This window comes from Protopterus annectens, chromosome 1.part2 (genome assembly GCF_019279795.1).
Source record: "Protopterus annectens isolate FY-2018-M chromosome 1.part2, PAN1.0, whole genome shotgun sequence".
NCBI lineage: Eukaryota > Metazoa > Chordata > Ceratodontiformes > Protopteridae > Protopterus > Protopterus annectens.
Window position 1 is genome coordinate 504,864,545 of NC_056727.1, and position 10,455 is coordinate 504,874,999.

The 10,455-nt window shown below is 44.4% G+C and overlaps 1 protein-coding gene across 1 annotated transcript in view; it reads left to right on the forward strand.

Moving 5' to 3' along the window:
- Window positions 1-3,356, forward strand: part of MTLN (mitoregulin) — a 59,985-nt gene extending 56,629 nt beyond the window's left edge. Inside the window, exon 2 of the mRNA XM_044057270.1 lies at window positions 2,148-3,356. The gene's annotated coding sequence lies outside the window, so the exon portion shown is untranslated. The remainder of the gene's footprint in view (window positions 1-2,147) is intronic.
- The last annotated feature ends 7,099 nt before the right edge of the window (window positions 3,357-10,455 follow it).

Here is a 10,455-nt window from a genome sequence, read left to right on the forward strand (position 1 = left end):
CATCCTTTTCTGTTTCTACTGAATGTGAGCATTAATGTACTGTACTTTGTAAGCATATTCTTTGTAATACTGCGTGTGAAAATTTTAACTTACAGGGTCACTGTAACGGTAAATCATAACATTTGTTTACCCGCCTTAATTTTTTATTTAACCACCTTTTTAACCCACAAGAAGGTTGAAATGTACTAGTAGTGTCTCTTCCCTGTGAGGACCCATGCCTTTAAAGGTAGCAATGCTGAAGGTGTAAGACATACATACACATTGTTCATTGCTCTCTCCTATTCTTCTCTGTGTCTGACTTACTAATGTTCTCTCAGTTTATCCCTGAGGAAAATAAGTGCATAGTGGCTAACACTATCCTGCACTATTATTTCAGTGGAGTACTATTTGCAGAGTTATAATTTTATAAAAAATGCAACTACATTTAGACATAATCAGAAGTAATTGTCTTCTCTCTTAGTTAATATAAAAGTGCTTGTTTTGCTGTGGCTACATTATTAAATTGAATGCTGTGAGAATTGTCTTAGATTTAATAAAGACATTAGACTGAGGCATTTAAAAGCTTTGTCTTAATACCTTACTTCTACTTCATATTCTAGTAAGAAGCCCTCCACTAACTCTGCAGAAGAATAGAAACAGCTTTAAATGCTGAGTAATACTGTCTGCACACTTAAAAAATTGACAATTTCTTCTTTACCAGCATCTAGTCCTCCCAAATAATATAGGAAAATAAGGAGGAGGCTGACTGAGAATGTGTATTATTGGGTACATCTTCTCCTCTTCCAGCTAAATATGCTGTTATCTCAAGAGAAACTAACACTGAAAACATAACCCCCTACTTTTGATTGTAAATGCTTTGATAGGGAATAACTTTCTTAAAGAGCATATAAAATGTATGTTGCCTCCAGGGATGTTTACTTGTCTTTACAGTCCAGCTGCTTAGTAACCATCAGGGTTAACTCATTGTTGATCAGAGACCCTTCCCCTTAACATATTTGTCTTTGTGATGACTTTTTCTAGTACAGTATTTGTTTTATTCTGGATCAATTGACTACAAGTCTGTCAGACCCAAGATTCTTCTGTTTACATGTCTACACTTTTCTTTTGCCTTCCTTGCTGGATTACTACCCACCCCACCACACCCTCAAATTACCTTTTCAGCACAATTATTCAGGCCTCAGCAAATCCTTGAGCAGGGATGTCAGGTCACAATCACAAACTGAGTGCAAGTGTGTGAGCCTGTGCTCTATTGATTCAAGCATACACTGTATATTTGAAGCTCAAGTCTCTCACACACACACACACACACACACACACACACACACACACACGCTTCTTGTTGATAGCTTTCCTGTTCTATACACCTCCAGTCACCATTAGTGGCTATTACAGTGGCATGTATGCCCACCATTCGAATGTGAATTAGCTTCTGGATCATTGATTAACTCACACCCAAGCCATTCATCTCACTTTTGGGTCTAAAAATCATACACATGTTACAGGTGGCACTGATGGACATTCTCTGTTCCTCTGGGATGGTCTGTACAAGCTGCATTCTTTTTGTTGGCGACACCTTTGGATATGACCTGATCTTGTACAAATATTATGTTTGACTTAACAGATATTCAGTATATCAGCTATTGGATGACCCCTTGTCTACCTATTTCTACTACTATATCTACAGCAGAATCACGTACAGCTGAATGTAAGGTGATCTTTACACATGTCAGAGCTTCTTAAAGTCATCTTTTTTCATAACCACCAAACCTAGAGTCCCACTTTCCCACTTCTTCCCCGGTAGTCAGCTAACCAGACTGCGCCCCCCCCCTTTGCAAATTTCTGGATCCGCCACTGAGTATATTAGCCAATGTTCAGTAATTGCAGTCATCAGTTTTGATTATTTCTGCCTGCTGACTATGCAGTACTAGGAAAATATCAACTATATTTAGGTAGGCAAGTACATTTTGGTCCTCTTGTTCAGGTAAAATAACTTTAACATTTTAATTTCTGCATAAACGCTATTGTAACTGCTTGGTCATTCCTGCATGTCACATCATTTCTTTTCCATTACTTTTCAATCAATATGTTAATGCTGATTTTTGAAATGAACTTCATGTTAATTATTATTATTATTATTTTACTTTTAGGCTGCACAAAAGACTTTGCTGGCCATTGGGAGTTTGCACATCGTCCAGAAATCTCTGCCCAAGTGAGACTTTCTTCAGATGACCATTTTGGATTTTCAACTTCTCTGATTACATCAATATTTTTTAAAACTAAGCAGTCTGTCTTTTTTAATCAAGGTTTAATTGATGGCCTACCTATTTTAATACTTTGTGGGTAACATCCGTTGGAAATTTTCAGCTATGCTACATTTGGTGTATGTGACAGTGTGTGAAAGTGCTACTTGTGTGTCAGTGGGGAGCTTATCATAGAGTTTTCACAGTCTGTTTGCACAAGGCATGCCTAATGAACAGTATAGGTGACTGCCTCTTAGATCGGTCTTGAGGGTGAGTGCCTTCATGCATATGAAATGCATAAGAACAGCAATGTTCCTATTTATGAATTCCCAAGTGTGTAGGTACAGCTTTTTTTTTTTTTTTGAAAAGCTGATGCAGAAATACTTGCATATATTAACTGAACAGCAGAAATGTTCACAGCATTGTTATTGTAATATTCATTATTTCATTGTCAGGATACCGTTGAAATGAGTCTATGCTTGTGTAAAGCCTACTACATTTACAGTGACCATGAAAACTGCTGTGTGGAAAGGCATTTACCATGGATACCGTATATGGAAGACAGTATTCCTCATCACCACATCACAGCATACCCTGAGAGGACTGGCGGCCTTCTGTTTTGGTTGTGATTTTGTTGTACCGCATCAAGCAGTCAAAATATGGGAAAACAGTAGTAACTTTGTATGTCCTGTAGTAAAACAGAGCACCTAAGCTTTTGATTTTCTACTGCTAGGTTAAAGCAGTATTTAATTATAAAAAACAGATATAACTGTCTTCATACAAAACTGGATCATTTGCTCAGGCATGTACCCTACCCCATCTTGCAAATTTCATTGTTATAGTACTACAATATACTTCTGTCTTCTTACCAGAAAGAAAATTGTTTTACACACTGAAGTTAGACACCTTTGTTGTTAGCCTGGGTACTAGGTGAGAAAAGTTTCCAATAATTTTTTTTTTCTGTTGTACATAACAGCATTTGCACTGTTTTACTATTTACAGCTTGACAGACTGGTGCTTGTGATTCTCAGAGTGTATTATTGTTATATATGGTGGAGACTTCTATTTCTTTTTTTGTATTCATAAAATTAATAAATTTTAAGGTTATTATAGTTACCTTTCTTATTGTACAGCATTTTAATATTAATTGGGGTCTAATACTGTTACTAGTACTGTATTCAGTATCTGCTTCCCTTCCTTTTGAAATAATATAAAATGTGCTTGTTTAGTCATGCTTAAGGAGTCAAACCAGATTTAAGGGTTTCCTGATTCGTTGCAGAACATTTTATCTAATACATTGATATAGTTAATACTAGAATATCTTTTGTTTCCTGTTGAGAACAGATTATCTGAAATAGTTTACTTCATTTGGTCTTCAACCTGTGGGATACGGATCCGTATCTGATCAGAGCCGGCAAATATTACTAACATCAGCTCCGAGCTCCAGACTCCTCCCCTTACCCATAATATACCTCCACTGCCTTCCATCCCCAGAACTTGTTTGCCAAGATTTGCTTATACATAGTGTCTTCTGAGCTCCAGCTAGCAGTGGGTTGTTTAAATACTGTAAGTTAAAAACTTTAATTATTTTTCGTCGATCCAGATTAGTTTAGGTACCCCTTCTCCCCTCCCATCGCTTTGGCATTGAGTGTTAAGTCTGATTACGTAAATAGTTAGAGTAGTTTGTTCTGTGGTGCCCCCCTCCCCTCAGTGTTGTCTATAGACTAGTGTGGTGAGTGTGTGTGTTTGAATTAAAGTTTTTTCTTGCCTGTCTATTTTAAGGTTTTTTTTCTTTCTCTCAGGATGTCTGAAAAGCTTGTCTTTAAGCGCTGCATAGGGTGTGGTCATAAGCCCTCCCCAGCTGATGGCCATACTCTGTGTGTGTTGTGCTTGGGTGTGGCCCACCTTAGAGTGGATTGCTCCATTTGTGTGGGGTTCAACCCCCGAGCTTTAAAGGATAGGAAGGCCAAGTTGGCCCTGAAAGGTATTCTTCCTTCTACTGACTATCTTTCCTTGTCTTCGGCTTCAGTCACAGCGACTGCTGTGACTACCTCTCCCTCTGGCCTCTCCTCCCTCGCAGGCTGGGACTCAAACTCCTGCATCTAAGCTTGTGGCAGCGGACCAGGAGAGAGGTAGAGAAAGGGAGAAAGAGTCAAAGATGAAGGAAAAGAGGAAGAGGTCCCCGGACCTCGCTACTCCAAGCAAGTCAGCACGGATCCGTGACTCCCCTTGGCTCCAGTCTCAGAGGTTCTCCCTGCAGCCGGAGGAGGCACGTCCAGTCTCTCGAGCCTTGCTTCCCTGAACTGCCAGGTCAGAGTCCGTGGCCTCGTCACGGTCAACCGGTTCCTTATCGGATATGGATCTGGATAAGATGATGAGGCACTTTATCCGTACACAGATCCAGATGGGGGTCTTGCCAGCCCCCCTTTCCTCTAGAGGGGGAGCTCGCTTCTTTTCTTTCAACCCATTTCTACTTCACCGATCCAACCTTTGGCTTCGGAGTACCCGGATCCGAGGTTGGCCTTGGTCAGGGGGTCAACACTGACAGTACTTGTTTCCTCAATGCCGACAGCTGCCTGGAGCATTTCGGATCCAACCAGTTTGGATCCGAGCCGCTCTCGGAGCCGGAGCTTGGGTGTCTGATCCAAGGGAGTGGAACCTTTTCATTGGCTCCGACTTTGTTGGGCCAGGTCCCCTCCCTCTGAGCTCTGTCCATTTTGGGACCGGATCGGATTCTCTCGTCAGACCTGGGGAGACCGGCCTCCTTATTAGCTTCCGAGGAGGTCTGCTTTCCTTTGGCGTTTGATGTGGCAGAGTCCTCCTACATCGGATCGAGACTCCTGACCACCCCCTCAGACTTCTCCCAGACCCCCTTTGCTTCGCCTGTGGTCCCCATTGTTTTACCAGAGGGACAGCCCGTGCTCAAAGAGCCCCAGATGGTTCCCCCAGGGAAGAGATGGCTTGCGAGCACTCCCCGGAGAGCCCCACTGGAGATGTGCCTCGCAAACATACGTGCAAAAGGAGGCACTTGTACTCCCCAGAGTCCCTCACCGAGGACATAGATTTGGAGACATCATGGAGATCTTTGCACCAGCGGGGAGGCTGGTCTGCCCCCAAGCCCTCTTTTAATGAGTCTGTGTTCCTGGAGGCTTTTGGCATGGGCCCATCTACTTCCCCGAGTGTCCCCTCCCGTGGATCCTTTAATGGATTTGGTCACCTCACGAGCGTGGAAGGAACCGGACACCATGGAGCCTATCCCCAAGTGACCTGATAAAATTCTAAGCCCCCCCCCCATTGACAGGCTATCCTGGAATAAGGGCTCCCCTGTGGAATGCCATGGTGGTAGCAACAGCCACTAAGAAGGAACTTGCTCAGGCGAGTTCCTCAGTCCAACCTTCTGACCAGAAGTCATGGATGATGGACTGTCTAGGGAATTAGGTGTATGCTTCAGCTACATTTTCGATCAGAGCACCTAATTACTTGGCCCGTGTTACTAGACTCCAACACAACCTAGTGAAGGAGCTGGAGGAGTCTCCCCCCAAGTCCATATCGCAGGAGGACAAGGCTTCGTTCTCAGTGAAAATGGCCACTCTAAAAGCGGTATCAAATACGTCCATGTGACTCCTCTCCCATGCTACGGAAGGAGAGGCTAGGGAAGCTGGGTCCGGCGTGTCCATGAGACGCAACACCTGGCTCAGGTTGTGTGAATTTTCTGAACCCTTTAATGCATCTTTTGACAATGCCCCTTATGACGGCTCTACACTCTTCGGTAAGACCATCAGGGAGACACTAGTCCAGAGTTACAAGGACGGGAAGACGCTGTTTGCCGTCGGAATCCACTTCTGTAACCCTCAAAGGTCTTTTCCCCGGAACCAGAGAGGACAAAAGAAGATGTGGTTCCGGAAGTCTCAGTATTCCCAGGACACTCGGGGCTTTTCTTTCCCTAGAGGCAGAGGGGGACAGAATTGACACCGGCCCAGACACAGAGGGGGTCCGTGGAACTTCGGGTCTTGAGAACCGTTCTCTGACAGACCCAGGTAGCAACCCTGAGGGGTTGCCTGACTGCTCTACTCTGGAGGCAGTCGGGGGACGATTGTCCTTGCACCCAGCGGCATGGGCGTCCATAACAATGGACCACTGGGTGCTTCAAATCATATCCAGAGGATATTCTATCCCCCTTGTGGGTTACCCCATATCTCCCAGTCACCTCCTGGATGTCCCACCCACTCAAAGGGAGGCAGCAGCACAGGAAATTTCCAAGCTGCTAGGAATATGAGCCATCAAAACTGTCCCCCCAGATCGGTCCGGATCGGGCTTCTACTCCAGGCTCTTTTTGGTGCCAAAGAAAATGGGGGCCGTAAGGCCCATTCTGGACCTCTCTACCCTGAACCTGTCTGTTGCCAAAGAGAAGTTCCGGATGGTCACGGTACAGTCCATCATGCCGTTCCTGCAAGAGAGTGACTGGATGTGCTCGTTAGACCTCCAGGATGCTTACTATCGCATAAAAATGCACAGAAGCTCCAAGAGGTTCCTCTGCTTCTGGCTAGGAGCCATTCATTAACAATTTCAAGCCCTACCCTTTGGTCTCACCACAGCCCCCAGGATGTTTACCAAAGTGATGGCAGTTGTAGTGGCTCACCTGAGGCTTCAGGGGATTCAGGTCTATCTGTACCTGGAAGATTGACTCCTCACTGCTCCCACCAGGCGTCTACTTTCCCAAACCAGGGATTACTTTCTGACACTTGCCCTGAGTTTTGGGCATCACAATCAACACATCCAAATCTCTCCTAGATCCTGTACAGGTGATGGACTATATTGGGGCCAGGATTGATACTCTTCAGTGCAAAATATTCCTGACCTCGGAGAGAGTTCAAAACCTCAGGATGCATGTCTCCCTGATCTACAGTTCTTACCTCCCTATGGCGGAATCATTGTTGAGGCCCCTAGGCTCGATGGCAACGACCATAACTCTTCCGTGTGCTCGGCTACACATGCGGATTCTTCAGTGGACTTTAGCGGTTCAATGGTCCCTGTTGGAACTGCCATTGACTTATCTTATCCACCTAAGTCGAGTATGTCGGTCATCCTCATATGGTGGATGAGCTCTCTGGACATTTTGGAGGGATGACCCTTTGTTCCAGCCCTGGCCCAAACCACAGTGACCATGGATGCCTCCCAACTTGGGTGGGGGGGCATTGTTCAGGCAGGACAGTCCAAGGCCTATGGTCCCCCATAGAGACCAGCTTGCATATCAGTGTCCTAGAGAGGAGGGCAGTCCTTCTAGCATTGCAGGCCCTTCATGCCTTTCTTCCTCTGGGGACAATTGCCATTCAGTCAGACATGTCATTAGTCTGGTATATCAACAAACAGTGAGGGACCAGATCTTACCCCCTTTGTCGCGTGGCCATGAGTGTGTGGGAATGGGTGATCTCCACCGGTCGCTTTCTTATCGCAATGCACATTCTGGGACAGTCCAACATCCTAGCGGACAGGCTAAGTCGGACCATTCTGATGCCTTACGAGTTGTCTCTGAATCTGTCGGTAGCGGAATAGATCTTCAGCGAGTGGGGTCACCCTTGCTGCGATCTCTTCACATCTCCTTCCAGTGTGAAGTGCAGCAAGTTTTTTGCTCTGAACCCCCTGCTGGGGGAGTCCCCAAAAGATGCTCTAGTTCATGCTTGGCCTCTTGGTCTTATGTATGCTTACCCGCCAGTATCTCTCATTCAGAGATTTCTGCAGAAAGCTTGTCGGCAGGGGTGCAAGGTGATCCTCATTGCCCCATTCTGGCCTTGTCAGGTATGGTTTTCCTTCCTTTTGTCTTACCTTCTGGCTCCACCTTGGATCCTAGATCCCATTCAGGATTTGATTTCACACCCCTCGGGGGTGCCTCATCAGAGTCTGGGGAGCCTGAAGCTCACGGCTTGGCTGTGACAGCTCCCGTAATTGCTAGGACTCCCGGACTGTCTTCCTCAGTTAGATCCATTTTGGTAGCTGCTCATAAGTCTTCGACCAGAAAGGTTTACCGCAGCAAGTGGAAACGTTTTTCTTTCTGGGCCTCTCAGAGGAGTTTAGACTCTCTCACGGCTCTTATTTCTGCTATTCTTGATTTTCTAGCTGATATTTTCCAGCACGGAGCTAATTCTTCTTCTGTCAAAGTTCAGTTGGCTGCCATTTCCAATTTTCATATGGGCGAGAATTCTGCATCCTTAGCATCTTCCAGACTGTGTAAAGCCTTTATCAAAGGCACTTTTTTTGCTATGCCCCACGGTCAAAGATCCTGTTCCCCCATGGGACCTTACTATGGTTCTCCAAGCACTGCTCGCTCCCCCTTTCGAGCCTTCCTCAACTTCAGATCTAAGTTTTTGTCATGGAAAACAGCCTTTCTGGTAGCTATTACCTCTGCTAGAAGGGTTTCAAAATTACAGGCCTTGTCCATCAAACTTCCGTACATGATTTTTCATAAAGACAGAGTTTCCCTTCGGACCAATCCATCTTTTCTTCCTAAGGTGGCATCACCAGTCAATATCATTCAGACTATAAATTTGCCTGTGTTCTTTCCCAATTTTATGAACAAGATGGAATACAAACTACACATGTTGGATGTTCATAGACTGTTACGATTCTATTTACACAGGACAAAACATTTCTGTAAATCTGATCAATTGTTAGGTTTTCCCAAAAAGACGTTACAGAAGGTTTTCCCAAAATGGCATTACAGAAGGAAACAATCTCCAAGGTCATTATAACTAGATGGATTTCATCCTACATCCTGCAAGTGTACAAGGACAGAGGCATGTCTCCTCCATGTCAGGTAAAAGCTCATTCCACTAAGTCCATGGCTAAGTCTGCTGCTTTCTGGTCTAGAGTGTCTTTGGATGACATTTGTTCTGCAGCTACTTCGTCCTCATCTCTTACAAATTGGATTTGATTTCTCATTACAAATTGGATTTGATTTCCAGAAGGAGAGCATCCTTTGGTTCCCTGGTGCTCCGAATATTCTTCCATGAGGGCCTCCCAGGATTCTTAGTAGCTGGGGACTCTGTTCCACAGGTTGAAGACCAAATGAAGTAAAGTACTTCAGATAAAGAAGTTATGTACTCACCATAACATTCCATCTGAGTAGATGTACGTCATTTGTCTTCAACCGTCCCTCCCTCCTTCCCCCAGACCTTGGCGCATGATCAGCCTAAGGGCTGCAGTATAGGTCACAAGTATATTATCAGGTCAGGTTCTCAATATAAGTTCAGCAAACTCGATCTGGGTATGGAAGGCAGTGGAGGTGTATTATGGGTAAGGGGAGGAGTCTGGAGCTTGGAGCTGATGTTAGTAATATTTGCCGGCTCGGATCCGTATCCCACAGGTTGAAGACAAATGAACTACAACTAATCAGATGGAACATTATGGTGAGTATATAGCTTCTTTTTTCAAGATATCCACTGCTAAGTCAGTGATCAGTTTGCTCTTGGCCCTTTTTCTGGAGCAGCATCAGCATATCCTGGTCACTGTGTGTTAGAGATGAAATGAATTTACTGTCCGTGGCTATACTGTCTAAACTTATTCTAGATTTCAGTATTTTGGCAGTCTGTCTGCCTCCTTGTCTTCAGTAACAGATCAATCGGCAGCTGTTTGTTCTGTCCCCACAGCAGAAATGCTGGATTTATATTTCAGGCCATCATTTGTATCACACCTTACGGGTGGTGGCAGGGGATTAATTCTTGAGGTGCTGTCCTGTGGCAGAGAAATTAATATGAAATACTGTCTGCTTGTTATGGTGATAGTTGATGTAGGTGGGTTTGACTGGTAAAGTGCACATGGAAAAACTTCCTACTATAGTATAGTAGTTGAGTGCTGTTTCTAGTGGTTCAGGAATGAAGTGTGTGGTAGTGCTTACTTGATGAATTTTTCTCTGTGTGACTATGACCTTATATGGAGGAGGTATTTCTTCGAAGTTGCATGGATCTTGGAGTGGATTTCTTTAAGAAAAGGGTGGTAAAGCCTTCTTGTGGGGGCACAAATGCCTTTGCTGACACTGCAAGCTGCAAAGTTTGACACCAGCATTTGAATACAGTTTTAACTAGTGTTTTCTTATTTAGAATGATGCTTGTACCACTATTTATTTATTGATTGATTGATTGCATTTTTGAGTGTGAAAAATCTGACTGTGGAAAACCCCTATTCATCTGAGGCATGGGGAGAAAAGCTCCACAATATAAAA